The sequence below is a fragment of the Lissotriton helveticus genome, chromosome 3_1 (assembly GCF_964261635.1).
Source record: "Lissotriton helveticus chromosome 3_1, aLisHel1.1, whole genome shotgun sequence".
Lineage (NCBI taxonomy): Eukaryota > Metazoa > Chordata > Amphibia > Caudata > Salamandridae > Lissotriton > Lissotriton helveticus.
Genome location: NC_136061.1, coordinates 328,500,508 through 328,513,371, shown reverse-complemented (window position 1 = coordinate 328,513,371; position 12,864 = coordinate 328,500,508). Strand labels below are relative to the sequence as shown.

The window sequence follows — 12,864 nt, the reverse complement described above, 5'->3', positions numbered from 1 at the left end:
CACCCAGGCCACCACTCCTTGACTTCCCACGCCACACCCTGCCCAGGTTCACCCACACACAGGTACAACATCCCCAAATTGATTAGGTCCTCCGCCTTTCACATGCACTTCCACCCCAACCTCACCCCCTCAACCTGTTCCTACGACTTCTGTGGAGACTGTGTGCCCCATCTGACCCTCACACTTCATCTGAACCCCAGACAACACCTTTGGACATTGGCACTGCAGTGGAGACCCCGTCCACTCCGTCTGACTTGGGCACGGAGGTGGTGACGGCGCCCACTGTATAAGACACATCCACTGCAGTTGCCACTGACACTCCTGCACCCACCACATCTACCCTGCCCCCTACTGCTATCCCCTGATCCTGCCCCTGTAGTGCCTGGACTGCCCCTATGTATTCCCCTCCAAGGGGAGATGTCCCCTGGCTGTAGCAGTACAGCCAAGCAATATGTGAAGAGTAGTCATATCTCACACAAAACTGGACAATTGCAGTGGACTGGCCATTGGCATTTTGATTAATCATCATATCTAAGAGTTAATTTTTCGAAAGCTGAATAAAGCTAAATTTTGTTTATTGCTAATTTTGCATTTAATGTACATGATGTTTCTGATGAGTGTCATTAGGTTGCTGTTGTTATTGTGTTTGTTGAAAATAAGTGATTTAGTGATAGGATGGTCTGCATGTGGTCCATGGTATATGTGTCCTATTACAGTATGTAGCCATGTCATCCTTTGCTGCAAATTGAGGTAGTCATGATCCCAATTACTTGGCACAGTGAGTGTCACCTTCTTTTCACAACTTCACATATTTGGCTTACACTGTTGCACATATGTTGGTCTCCGATTTATGCACATTGTACTTTTTCCAGACTGTGGGACCATCTACACTGGACATGCAGATTGTCACATCAATGCTGAACAAGTGATGTGTGTCTTCAGTGCAACTTGCTAGACATGTGTTTTGATGTTGTGAAGATAACTTAAGAGTCACTCCTGTACGCAGGCTGATGTGACCATAGCTTTCAGGGTGTCGTAATTGGTGTCTCAGTGACTAGGTTTTATGCTGACATGACTATGCCCTGCACAGGCAACGTGTGACACAGCTGGCCTTACACATGAGTGGAGTCTCCTCATGACAGTGTGTTCTTCCGTGACATTGACTGGGCCCATGTGGTGTGTTATGTGAGCATGAATCGTAGTCATTGGATGCGGCTACGCACCGGCCCCCTACATATAAAACACCCCTCTGAGTGAGACGTTTCATTACTTCTGTCGCTAGGGATCCTTTTTCCTTTGACTTCATCAGTGATCTCTCCCTACGTCCTCTGACCTGGGCGCGAGATGGAGGACGAGGTGGATGGTCCCTCCCAGTAACACCCGGAACTGATGCCTTCTACGGAACTATGGCGATTCCCCAGGGGCTGAAACTATAACTCTTTGTACTTACAGCAGAGCCCGAGTACTCTTGGTCGCTGCCCGATGAAGCTGTCCTATGCAGCTATAGCGGAGTTTGGCTCTGGGTCACCCCCTCAGCTGCCACCTACCCAGCTGGGCATCGGACATTGATTTTCATGGTTCTTCACGGTTTTATCTGTATCTCTCTTCGACTGCTTTGTCCCCCTGGAGTACTTTCCCCCTTCAGATCTCTGACTCTGCTTTCCTCTCCCATGTTTACCTTTCCTCCACTACCTTCCATTCTCCATATGACATGTGTCTTGGATATGCTAAGCATTAATGTCATATATTATTGTGTAAGCTCAGGTTGTTCTCCTAAGGGTATAATGACAACTGCAACTGTAACTTCTGAAACTATGTAACAATGTCCAATCTCATTTAAAACTCCCTGATACTTCCGGGTCTTGTCAGCGCTATATAAAACTTTTCAAATAAAATAAAAAAATACAAACAAAAGTAAAAATGTCTGTGTGGGTAACCTTCCCTGTTTCTACGCAGCCTATATTCCCTGCATATGTTCCTGTTTGTGATGCTTGCTGATTCGTTCTGTGTTCATCCAACGTCTTTGGAGTAGGTTTTCTGGGATGTAGGTGCATGGTAGACTACTGGGCATTCAGGTGTAATCCGTGGGTCTGTTTGATGTAAGAGCATACACATCAGGTTGTTTTCACTATGTGGTGTCTTTCTGTGACTGGGTCACGTGTTTGTGTGTGTGACTGCTTCAGATCCTAGCCTTCAATGTTGTGTGATGTCAACATGTGTTCTTTGTGGGTCTCCTAGGGCTCTTCATTGGTCTGGGACTGTGACAGGGATCCCGAAGTATCAGATATGTTTCACATCATGCACATGTAACTAATACTATGCAGTGTGGAAAACATTCACAAGGGTTGTTGACTGGCCATGAGTGATGTGTTTGTACATCTTGGATCCTCCCTCCACCCCTGGGATTGTCATAGGTGCATGTGCAATGTCATCAGTCCATGTGGGCTTAGCTGATAAACATTGTTGCAGATCAAGGTGTGTGGTGTTGAGAGAGGGCATATGTGAGTTGTCTCATGTCTGGGCCCCTACCTACATAGCGACCTTAAATTACAGGTCATGCCCAGTGAGTTTTCTGTGTGAGTGTGATGGAAGTTTGTGTGTCATGACATGACAAGGTGGGCACATGTGTCTGTGCTCCACAGTATGAGCTACATCCAAATTAGTCATCACAGAGGGATTATCATACAGGCTACTGTCACCACAATGTAGGGTCCTTGTGGGTACTGATGGAGTGGGTCTGTCTCTTGCTGTGTTGGTTGGTGTTCTGGACAGCTTATGTCACATGAGTCTGTTGTGAACCCACTCATCTGACAATGCCTGATTGCACTGTGTACACATATGTCTCATTGGAGATCAGCCCCATATCATGTGTATCGTACTAGCCTGGGTACACTGAGACACATAAGTTGTGTTGGATGTGCAGTGTGAGGCTGACTGGTTGTGTTTGCGCATCTACACTCATGCATTGGTACAGCTATAGTGGGCCATTGGCTGGAAGTTGGGACTCCTACCTCATCAGTCTGCACATTCATCATGGTTAGTGTGTCCCATTGCTGCCCTGGTATGGGTCTTGATCACCAAAAAGCTGCAGTCTGCATAGGATTCCTTAGTATGTGTGTCTGTTTGTGTGCATATGTGTGTATGCATTATGATGGTCACTACTTACATTGTGTAATTGTCCATTGGAGGCATTGTCAGCCCCCATGTGCGATGCTTCTCTGCACATGGCAGAGGATGTTTAGTAAATGTTAGTCGACACAGAAATCTTCCAGATCAATGTTTGTTTGCAACACAACCACTAGATTGCCACTACATTGCTTGTGGTGTTACAACCAGGAATCATACATGGTGGTTTGCAGATGTGGGTGAATTTGGGCCTGCAATCACCTTTTGGTCACTGTAGTGAGGGGGTGTTAAACACCATGCCCACAATGTACCACATTTGCTGGGGTTTTTGACCCCACATTCACATTTTGGTCACTGTAGTGCGAGGGGTTGAACCCCATTGACACAATTTTACTCAACTTGCTTGGGGTTTGAACCCCACATTCACCTTTTGGTCACAACTGTGATGGGAGTTACAGTATGTGTTTCTTTCAGTGTCACTGTTGCAGGCAGTTCCCACACAATACACAATCTTACCATGATGGTAGGGGGGGGGGCGTATTTGGCCTACAACTCCAATGTGTGGAAATTCTAATGGTGTTAGCCATCACCCCCTAGAAGTAGGGACTGCTGGTAGTGATGTTACCCCCCTAGGATTAGGGGGAGCTGGCAGTGATATCCATCAAGCCCCCTATGGGCTGGACAATGCTGGGAGTGGCGGACATACATCCCCTATGGGTGTGGACTACTGGTAGTGTTAGCCATTCCCCACCCTAGGAGTAGGGACTACAGGTTGTGATGGTACCCCACTATGATTATGGAGTGCTGGTAGTGTTAGCCATCCCCCACCCTATGAGTAAGGACTACTGGTTGTGATGGTACCTCCCCCCCTATGATTACGGAGTGCCGGTAGTGTTAGCCATCCCCCACCCTATGAGTAGGGACTACTGGAGGTGATGGTACCCCCACCCCCCTATGATTAGGGAGTGCTGGTAGTGTTAGCCATCCCCACCCTATGAGTAGGGACTACTCCTCGTTTTTCAGTCAGCCGAGACGCCGAGGAGCGAGGAGCAGAGCAGAGCAGAGCTGGCTGCGGGCTGCGGGCTGCGGTGCGGTTGGGCGTAATTATCGAACGCTGAACGCTGGGGACAACAACGCCACCGCTGCCGCTAAGCCGTCGCAGCAGGGGTAACTGCCGAGAGCCGAGGGCGGCTGAGACACGGAAACGGCAAGCCTGGATTGGGAGATTGGGACCTGATTGGGACCTGTTGCCTTGGTCTTCTGTTTGGCGCCCTCCCTCCCTGCCTGGTCGGCCTGGCTTTGCTGGCCTGCTGGCCCCCCACCCCTCATTATTGATAGAAGGTCTGCGAGCCGCTGCACGATACGGAGGGGGCCAGAACGCCTGCTGAGTGTGGTGAGTGTGGCGAGGTACTCTAACACTCTTCAAAACACTCAAAAGTTCAGGCTAAGGATTACAGAGTGGTGTATGGCCTCGAACCATTGATTAAAGCTACTGATTGAAGATTGAAGATTGCAGAATTGCGGACTCTTTGCCTGCTGCCTGCTACAGTTGCAGGCATTTGCAGGCATTTGGATTTGGATTTGGTTTGGTCTGCCGGTTTTGCTGGATTGAGTTCCTCCCCCGCTCTCCATTTACCTGAAGCCACTGTTTACCTTCTGAAGGCTGTCGCCTTTCTTCCTGCTGTCCTGCTGTCTGCCCTGCTACCTGGTACACCGCGCCACGACACCTTGTTGCTCCGTTCTGGTACCGGCGCTTTGGCGCTTCTGGCGTGTGGTGCATGTGGTTTTTGCGGGCCTGGGAAGGACGGGTCGGGAGGTGGACGGCGGTCGTGTGTGGAGCCTGTGCTTGATTGGTCTTCCAACGTGCAGTGCAGCAAAGGTGGAGGCGAGCTCATGATCCAGCAGTGAATAGTAAGTCAGCAAAGGTCGGATACTTCTAATATAAGCAAGATAAATAAAGGTAAATAAAGGCAAATAAAGATAACAAACAATGTGCTCAGGGAAAGAAAGGCCACTGGGTCCTCCTGTGCGAAGGGCACGTAAATCTAAAGTATTAAACATATTAAAAAAAACAAAGGCACAACCAAAGGAGTCAAATCAGACGCTTATATCTCCAATTGCAAGGATGTTTCAGAAAAGTACAAAAATCCCTCAAAAATTTGATTTTCTAAAAGATCCAACAGGGGTTTTAATGTCAATACAAAGTGATCCACAAGTAGGTAATCTACAGACACCTATTAAGCCCATTAGTACCCAGAAGGGAATGATTCGACAATCCAGACAAAATCAAGATCTCCAGAGCTCTAAGGAATCAATAACAAATGGAGAAAATGAGTCTTATAAATCAGTGATGTTAACAAATGAAACCTTTATGCAAGTTATTAACCAGGATATAAAATGCATAAGTGACCTTGATGAAGGGAATACTCTAGAGCACCAAAAAACATCTATCTCACACGAAAAATTGACAACGGAATTTGGAACAATAACTAAGCCATTAAGTCTGCCAATAGAGGTAAACGTGGAAATAAGGAAAAAGTCCACTCACAATTTAGTATTGACAACAGACAACCAAAATGTATCGGACTCCGTCTCCGTCCTGGAAGTCCAATTAATAAAAAAAGAATCTGCATTTTTCCATGTCGGATATAGCCATACCTTCAGCAAATCTCGAAGCTATACATTTTCAAAATATCTCCAACGATCAGAGCACCCAGGAGAAAGAAGTGGTGAAATTATTGCCTACTAACCCGGATACTAACCAGGTTATACAATCTGATAAAGCAAGTCTGGGCACAGAAATAATACAACCTACAGAAATCCAACTAAGACGGGACTCGGAAGCAGAACACTTAGTACAATCTGATGGCTATAACAAATCCAACCGAAAAAATTCCCCTTGTTCAAAACAAGAATCACGGGTGAATGAAAACACTAAAACTATAGAAAATCAGGATTTGGGCTCTATCTGGGATATCTTTTATCAAACATCAACACTCACCCTAGAAGCATTGGCACTCCAGTCAAATAAAATGGACATACAAATTGAAATATTAGGAACAATGGCAAAAGCAGTCGCTGGTATAGATCTTAAACTAGCTGACCTTAATTGCCTGATAACTAGAGTTCAAGCAGATCCATCAACCTCTTACATAGAATGTGCTTGTGTTCCGATAATTAATAAACTAACATCAATACCGGAAATTATTAGTACCATACTGGAGGATGTTAAGATAAGTCTCCATAGGGAGGAGAGTAGAAAATCAGCTGACAAAGAAGGTTCTTGTCCCACAACGGAAAACAAGCATACAAAATCGGATTCCCCACCAGCCCATTGTGACTTAGATATTAAAAATCGATCATCCGCTCCAACATTACAAAATATTGGACAGGACGTCATTCCTGCCATAAAGGAGAAACCAATCAATCAAGTAGTGGAAAAGAAAAATGCGGAAAAGGATGAAAAGGATGTAAAGGAAGATGAGGACGAAACTGATCTTGTACCTATACCATTTACAATGACAAAAAGGCATAAGAAAAAACTACGCAAAGCACGTAATAAAGCAAGGGTGCAGGATCAAAAAAATCCAGAATTGTATGAGGAAATAAGTTACAATGGGATCAATAAGGGGAAGTTACCCTTAAAAGAAGTAACTGGAGTTAAAATCGATAGAGGTAACAACACATCAATAAAACCCATTGAAACTCAAACTAAGTATTTTGATATCTTTATGCAACACGGGAATCATACAAATTCAAAAAATAGCCAGGAAAAGAAGACTGCAAAAGCAAAAGTAAATGAAAGTGATATAGATGATAAAACACTTGATAAAGCGTCTGATGTCGGGAACATTTTCCTATTAAGGGAGCCCATTGGTCATAAGTCTAGAACTGGCAGCATTGAAGACATCCCCAAGAAGGATAGCCTTAATGGAATACATCCAAAAAGAGACCATATAATTAGTTCTACAAAATCGGAAATAAATCAAGCTGAAGTAGAAAAAAAGAATCAAGGCATACTGTATGCTGACATTGGGGAACAACAAATAACAAACCTAAATTGTAATGAGGAAATACACGTAAACCATCCACCAACCGGCGAACTAGGAAAACTATCTGATGCAAAAGATGAAGAAGAGTGTTTAACTCTAATAAAAAATCTGGATCAAATAATAATAGTTAGAAGTGGTAACAATAAACGAATGATAAACATAGTTAATCAACTTCAAACTAATAGCAGCGAAATGGTCCTGGTAAATCAACGGACGGAACAAATTATCTTCAAACCTGTATATGAGTCTAGGGGACGTCAAGATATACTAAACAGAGGCAATCTTTTGTGCCTATTTAAATCTGTCCCATCTCTAGCAAATCTGACAACTAGTGCAATTGAATGTGTTGGCTTTTTACAAAACCCAGAAGGTTTACTGCCATTAACATTAATGACAGTAACACCTCCTTCTGTAGCTGACCAAATCATGAAGGAAGAACATACTTTTCGTAGTTGGGGAATAGTGGTCAGTAAAGTTGCCCCTAAGGAATACCCTACACCGTTTATTAAAGCAAAAAATAAGCCAATCTTTGAGGAAGAAAAAAAAGGGCTACAACCCTTTTCTGTACTAAAAAATCCAATACAAAAAATAGATCAAAGCCTTGCAAGTGCATTGGGCACCAAAAGGGGGGAAAGGGAAAACGGAATAAATGAGACATGGATTACGATGGCCTTACATGGAAATGAGAATCAATGACAAGCAAATCAAAAAACAACAGTGAAAAACTTAAATGATGGTAGAGATACTGTAACAATTTGCTCTTGGAATATAAACGGGATAGGCAAAAAGCTGGAGCGTATATCCAAAGTACTAAAAAGTTATCAAATAATATTATTGCAAGAGACCTGGGCAATATCTCCGTTTGTTATTCATGGATATAAAGGATACTTTGAACCTGCAATTAAGCAAAGCAATTATGGTCGCCCATGCGGCGGCCTGGCAATATTCATTTCAATTGACTTAAATGCAGAACATATCCAATTGGTTACAAACAATTGCAATATCCAGACTGTGCTGTTAAAATACAAGATATATAACCAAGTCAAAATGTTAAAATTGGTCAATGTATACATTCCGCCAACATATAACTCTAGGAAGACAATGTGTGATACTCTCTCCAGTTACGTAGTAGAGCAAAGGATAGAGGACCCACTTATGGATTTTATTATTACTGGAGATTTCAATTTACAAGAGATGATGTGACACAGTCCCAAGATCCTATGTTTAAAAGCAGCTTTAGATTGCTGAAGGAATAATCATACAAGGGGTTTCTTAAGGAGAGTTAGATCTGGGGCACACATGGCAGAGAGCCAAACGAAGTAAGCATTTAAACACTACAATATGATCAAGAGATAAGTATCAACAAAGAGATAAAAATTAATTCGAAATTTATTTGGACCTCCCAAATGGGTTACAATCTAAAAAATAATTAAAAACAACTAAGACAACCTTTCCGTAAAAGGATTGCAATTACAAATTAAAACAAACAAATGCAGTATGCAAAAACAAGTCGACGCGGCGTTTCGGTGGCTATCAATCTTTGCACCTTCCTCAGGACAAGCATACACTTTTTCACAGAATCTATAAGTCAAACAACAAGAATTTTAGTACCATGTTATCTATTACGCTCAAAATAGTACAGTTGGCTTACTCTTTTTTACTAATACAACAATCTTAAACCCCCTTCACCCTCTTATTTCTTATTTTAGGTAGTGTCTCTAGATGTTATCTAAACTATTTTCTCCAACCCCACTCTTTCATTTCAGAAAGAAAGTTGCATCATGTGGCTATTGAATATAGACAATCTGGTACCTGCAATATAGTTCCAACAAGGGGCAATAAGGTTGCAAGGAAACCCCATATTGTGAGTTAGCAGGTGATTAAAATAAATATAACTCGGATGACATGATCCCATTTCTCTAAATAACAACTTAAGACAGAATCTGAATGACGAGCTCATGGATGCACGTTGTGTGGAAAGATCGGAACTTTCGTTTTTCCTATCTGGTTGAATCTAATTTTATTTTCCCAGATACTGGTATTCTGACTAATAGAACCACAGAGTGGAAGTACACAATCTAAAGAACACCGTGCCAACGTGAAACATTATCTGTTGGTGAGTACACTGCGGACAAATAAATGCCCCTATGAAATACTGTTCGACCGATATACCTTAATAAATATTAAGGATCATTGTATTTTCCCGATAGGACCCTTGACCAAACGGAACGATCTAAGTTCACAATAAACGGTGGTTCCTTCGTGCAAATAGAAAACGTGGAGGCAATATTTAAAGGTAATTGATTGTCTCATAGCATGGATACAATGGTGGAACTAATAGTTTAAAACCCAAATGCCTGATGGATATCGAGCTACAATAAATGATTTATCATTCTTATAGCTTCCCAGCGTGACCCAAATCATCAATTTCCTGGTCTATGCTGAGAGTAATTGATACATGCCAATCAAACTTGATTCTGGAACTATATTGCAGGTACCAGATTGTCTATATTCAATAGCCACATGATGCAACTTTCTTTCTGAAATGAAAGAGTGGGGTTGGAGAAAATAGTTTAGATAACATCTAGAGACACTACCTAAAATAAGAAATAAGAGGGTGAAGGGGGTTTAAGATTGTTGTATTAGTAAAAAAGAGTAAGCCAACTGTACTATTTTGAGCGTAATAGATAACATGGTACTAAAATTCTTGTTGTTTGACTTATAGATTCTGTGAAAAATTGTATGCTTGTCCTGAGGAAGGTGCAAAGATTGATAGCCACCGAAACGCCGCGTCGACTTGTTTTTGCATACTGCATTTGTTTGTTTTAATTTGTAATTGCAATCCTTTTACGGAAAGGTTGTCTTAGTTGTTTTTAATTATTTTTTAGATTGTAACCCATTTGGGAGGTCCAAATAAATTTCGAATTAATTTTTATCTCTTTGTTGATACTTATCTCTTGATCATATTGTAGTGTTTAAATGCTTACTTCGTTTGGCTCTCTGCCATGTGTGCCCCAGATCTAACTCTCCTTAAGAAACCCCTTGTATGATTATTCCTTCAGCAATCTAAAGCTGCTTTTAAACATAGGGACTTCTGTTTGGTTACTTTATCTCCCCCTCCCTGACATTCACTATTAGGGGATCCTCCATTTGGTTGAAAACAGTCCCAAGATCACCAATGGCTAATTCCAGCTCAAGTAACAGAGACCAAACCCAAACCGAGACAAAATTGATTAGGTCTAAATTTAGTGAAGGATATGGAAGCTTTGGGACTACGAATACTCAATGGTAGATTCCCAACTGATTCTCCTCCAGCATGGTCTTTCTATACCCAAAATGTGAAATCTCGAATTGATTATACCTTGGCATCGTTTAATATCTTTAATAACTGTACTACGTATTGTTTAAAGAGGGTCCCAGAGAGTGACCACAGTCAGCAAATAATAACCACATCATTTAAGAATATAAAATATCAATCCTATTTAACAACTCAAGGTCAAATTGATACCATCAACTTCCGGAAATTAAATTGGAAATCAAAGAATAAACGACTGACCAATGTCTCTGCACTAAAACTGGCTAGTGAATGTCTCCAAGAAATATCCGCTACATCAATAATTGACCAATGGGTTAGCTTTATATCCAACCTACCTAACCAGAATGCGATCCATAATAACCCTTGTAATAGATATGTAACTCGGATACAAAAAAAAGAAACCCACATTAACCTTCCGTATGCAGTACAAAAACTAAAACGGACACGAAACAAACTGAGGAAAGAGCTGACAAAACTCCCGAATAAAGAAGATACAAAAGCTGAACTAAAGGACTTGAATCAAAAATTAAGGAAATTAATCTGGAACGAAAAAAACGCAGCTAATAACGAACGCTGGACCAGAATTTTTTATGCCAGTAATCAAGGAAACTCAAGGGAGTTTTGGAAGATGATAAATAACTTAACAAGACCTGATAAACCTATAGTTTCATCAGTACTGACTGAGACGGAATGGGTGAAATTTCTGGGGCACCACCTAAATTCGGAACCTACGGAAATTGGAACCAAAGATGAATATATATGGAAAGGTACTTTAAATCCTCAGCAAGATAATTATCTTGATATTACTAAAGAACAAATTGCCAAGCAAATAAAAAAACAGAAAGATGGAGCACCGGGCCCAAATGGTATTCCTTTTGCCCTGTATAAGGAGGACCCAGACACATGGGCAGAATATCTTGTTAGGGTTTTTAAAGAAGTAGTCCGGAAAGGGAGGATACCTGAAACCTGGAGAGGGTCCCTAATATCCCCGATCTATAAAAAGGGAGATTGGGCATTGCCTGGAAATTACCGATTAATAACCCTACAGGATACCGACGCAAAACTTTTTGCAGGGATCTTGCTAACAAAACTATCAGACTGGGCAAAGGACAACTGCATTCTTCCACCTAATCAAACTGGCTTTATAAAAGGTCTAGGAACAGCTACTAACATCTTAGCTCTATCCGTCCTAATCGACAAGGCAATTACAAAAAGGCAACCTCTGTACCTATGCTTTATCGACTTTAAATCAGCGTTTGAGTGTGTGGACAGAGAACGTTTGTGGCAAAAACTATGCCTACAAGGGATTCCCCCTTTTTTACTTCACCTGATCCGTCTGCTACATACACATACTTGGGCTAGAGTACGTATCGGTAATGGTCAGTCACTAACTAGGGAAATACCTACGTTAGGAGGCCTGAAGCAAGGGTGCGTATTGGCTCCTCTACTATTTAACCTGTTTTTAGCCGATCTGACTGAGGCCTTGAATGACACAAATGCTCACTCGCCTAAGCTTGCCGATAAAACCATATCAAATCTACTTTATGCAGATGATGTCATTCTTTTAAGTTACACAAAGGTGGGATTACAACGCTTAATAACTTGTACAATGGAATATGCCACAGAAAATAATATGGTAATAAATGAAACCAAATCTAAAGTTATGGTTATTACAAAAAATTCAAGACGGAAATATAAATCAAAATGGTTTCTGGGGAAGGAGAACATGGAACAAGTTGAAACCTATAGATATTTGGGAGTCATATTTAATGACAACGGCAACTTTACCCCCCAAAAACTTGATATCACTAGGAAAGCAAATGCCCTAACAGCTGCATTTGGGATCATCAAAAAGTCAACGAGTAACCTAACCTATCAACCTCTCCTTAAGGTGATATCAGCTAAATTATTACCATCTCTAACTTATGGCAGCGAGGCCCTAAATGGGAAAGATGCAATGATCATTAATAACGCTATTTCAAAAACTTTTAAATCCCTTTTCCGTCTTCCAAAAAATGCTTCACAAGCCCAGATCAGGCTGGAATTCGGTCTGAATAACCAGCTGATCGCACGAAAGGGTAATGCTATTAAAGTACGGAACAGAATAAAAAATGATAAGGAGAACCTAATTTCTCAGCTTTTATGGAAAGAAATTGAAGGAAACAATAAATCACCAGCCTGGAAATACCTGGACATGGCTCTGGAAGAATTTGAGGTTAGAGGAATTTGGACGTCTCCTATAACACAGGAATCTTTCAAAAAAGCTGTGAATAAAACAACTGATTACCTATCAATGATAAGTGACAAAGCTACCTTTGTCAAAAGGAAACATGCGTGGTCCATAATAAATGGCTATACGAAAAAGAGGCC

General features: G+C 41.7%; 1 protein-coding gene and 1 long non-coding RNA gene across 14 annotated transcripts in view; both read left to right on the top strand.

Moving 5' to 3' along the window:
- Positions 1-12,864, top strand: part of SPATA22 (spermatogenesis associated 22) — a 1,667,071-nt gene that overhangs the window by 285,551 nt on the left and 1,368,656 nt on the right. The window lies entirely within an intron of this gene.
- Positions 9,388-10,259, top strand: LOC144824526 (uncharacterized). Its single transcript, XR_013608999.1, has 3 exons — positions 9,388-9,474; positions 9,580-9,672; positions 9,904-10,259. It is a non-coding gene; the product is annotated as an uncharacterized LOC144824526 (long non-coding RNA).